At 34.6% G+C, this 2,700-nt stretch overlaps 1 long non-coding RNA gene across 1 annotated transcript; it reads right to left on the bottom strand.

Moving 5' to 3' along the window:
* On the bottom strand, positions 1-597 carry LOC134657592 (uncharacterized). Its single transcript, XR_010097623.1, has 2 exons — positions 382-597; positions 1-152 (listed from the first exon to the last, which is right to left on the bottom strand). It is a non-coding gene; the product is annotated as an uncharacterized LOC134657592 (long non-coding RNA).
* Positions 598-2,700: the final 2,103 nt, after the last annotated feature.

The following is a 2,700-nucleotide window of genomic DNA, read 5'->3' as shown; positions in this document are numbered from 1 at the left end:
TTAAATAAAAGTTGACTCCATCAAGCTGTCAAATAAAAACTTAATTTTAACATTATTATAATTTATTAATTATAACTTACTATACTCGTATGAGTAAAAATCCCTTCAAAATATTGGTACCTGCAATAAATCACTGGGTAATGGCACTGGCTCTTTGAATAAGAAATAAGTTTACAGTACATATGGGGCTACTTTTCCACACTAGTGCGTATAATAGCACTTTTTGTGCGTATGTCGAAACTTTAAAGTGCCATATGTACTGTAAAACGTTGTTCGATACACGTGCGAATAGGTAATTCGCAACTCGTGTCGATTTAAAGCACTCCCTTCGGTCGTGTTTTAATTTATCGCCACTCGTTTCGAATTTCCTCTTTTTCGCACTTGTATCGAAAATAACTATTTTGACAGGATTTTTACCCATTATTTTGTATTTATATCACATTTCATGTTCTTAGTCTGACCTATTTTTTGTACTCACATGTACAGGCACTTAAAAGTAAATTCTTTAAAATAGTATAATATTATATACGCTATACCTATTCACAATAATTTTATTAGAAATTAAATAATTTATGTATTTTAGTAAAAAAATATAAATTCGTAGTAATTCTTTCAGTTTTAAAAATAATCAAATTGCAGCAAGTTACTAGTTATTGAGTAAGGGCTGATTTAGACGGCGCGCGAACTCGTATACGATTTTAGTTACATTGCGGACCATTGAGGTGACATCAATTCAGCCGACCGATCAAATGACGCAATGTAATGAAACTCGCATGTGAGTTCTCGCACCGTCTAAATGAGCCCTTTATGTAAGTGAAAATATGCCAGGTCATCAAGACTATTACATGCTAAAAATAGAATACGTACTCTCATAACAACATTGAAATATAAACTTTATGTAAAACACAACAATGTAGCTTTTACTAAAGACGAAGCCGAATACTTCGCAAATATACTATAGTAAGTCACTAGGAGAGCTGCCAGCTTAACTTTGCTGCTGTAGAAATAGGAACTAGTTGTTTTGTCACAGGGTTAGAAGCGGATTTGCGTTGTTTTGTCAGTTTATGAACCGCAAATATAAGTTGGCGCTTTTTGTGGTGTTGCCACTAATCGGTGGGTAGTCGTGGCTTGAGTTGTTGTTGTTGGTCGTTACGCCTTTCCTTTTGATGGTCTGAAAAAATATTAAAATGTTAAAATTATATTATTGACTGTAATAATTAGGTGAAACAACTTTTTCCTCTCACTCGTTGTCATGGTTACGTTCCCTTGGGCCACCCATAAAATCCTGATTATATGCCAATTTAAATTTAAACTCGAAATATAGGTAGGTAGTTGATCCACCCAATTATGATTTATTTATTTTATTTATTGTTCTAAGGCTCTAGAAATAAAAAATACAGATTTCGATTAGCCTCAAAGCAGTTTGTTCGTGTCTAACATCTTTACACCCTTTATAGATTAAAAGCTTCCCCATAAAATGGTACCTAGGTATATGATAATGAGAGTCATGACACTATTCTAGTTAGTTTCCTATACTACGATAACACAATATACCCATTATAATAGGTAGATTGAGTCACATTGAATGTTTACGGCGAGGGTGTACATTTAAGCCTGAGTGTAGTGAGAGATGCCCCAGGTGGAAATAATTTTGATAACATGTGACACTTTTAAAGGAAATTAAATATAATTATTTATTTACGATTCCGCTAAATTACAACTACCGAAAGGGGTCATCCATTAATTTCGTCACACGTTTAGGGGTTGGGAGGGGGTCAAGAAAATGTGACATGTTGTGACATGGGGGAGGGGGGAGTCACAAACATTGTGATGTCACTTTAACTTCATCAGTAACCGAAAATTAATTTATATTTTTTATTCGCTGTACAGTTAAATAATGAGATTTTGGATGTAACTTTCGTTGTGTTATGAAATTACTAATATTACTAAATATTTTTTTATTACAAAAATAATACCGAGTTAATATTGCCGATTTCGTTGAAAACAAAATTGACTAAAATGTGACGTCACACTAGGGGGGGGGGGAGGGGTTTGCAAAATCTGACCAAGTGTGACAAGGAGGGGGGGGGGGAGGGGTAAAAAACCTAGAAATTCGTGTGACGTAATTAATGGATGATCCCAAAGCACGTTATTATAATGTTGCCATGCGCGCAATGAAATAAGCAAATAAAATATAACGAACCACCACCAATAACATAAATCTTGATACGTTTTTCGCTTCTCTACGAGGTATCCGCTAGATGCTGGAGATGCCAACGTGCAGCTTTTGTCAAGCCAGCCGACTGGTACAAATTCTTAAATTAATCACCTTTTAGACCGACACTTCACGTCTCGTCTCTGGCGTTACCAAAAATGTCTATGGCGTTACCAAAATGTCTCTGGAGTTACCAAGAAATCAAGTTACCAATTTAATATTTGCGTAAATTGTTGGTCTATCAGAGAGCAAATCGCTTGTTTTAACGAATAACATAAAATACTGAAAGGAATATATTAATTACACACAAAATTTTCATCGCAGACGATTAGTATCGGTCTAATGAGTAGGTACTAATATTGATTCTACTAGAAGAAACAAAGTGCCCCAAGTAATAGAAAATCGAATAAATTAGGATACTTTTTTACAACTAGGTACCTATATACATATAAGAACAGGCCCATCAACGTTTACGTCTGCGTATA

This window comes from Cydia amplana, chromosome 20 (genome assembly GCF_948474715.1).
Source record: "Cydia amplana chromosome 20, ilCydAmpl1.1, whole genome shotgun sequence".
Classification (NCBI taxonomy): domain Eukaryota; kingdom Metazoa; phylum Arthropoda; class Insecta; order Lepidoptera; family Tortricidae; genus Cydia; species Cydia amplana.
This window is presented reverse-complemented; position numbering and strand designations above follow the sequence as displayed.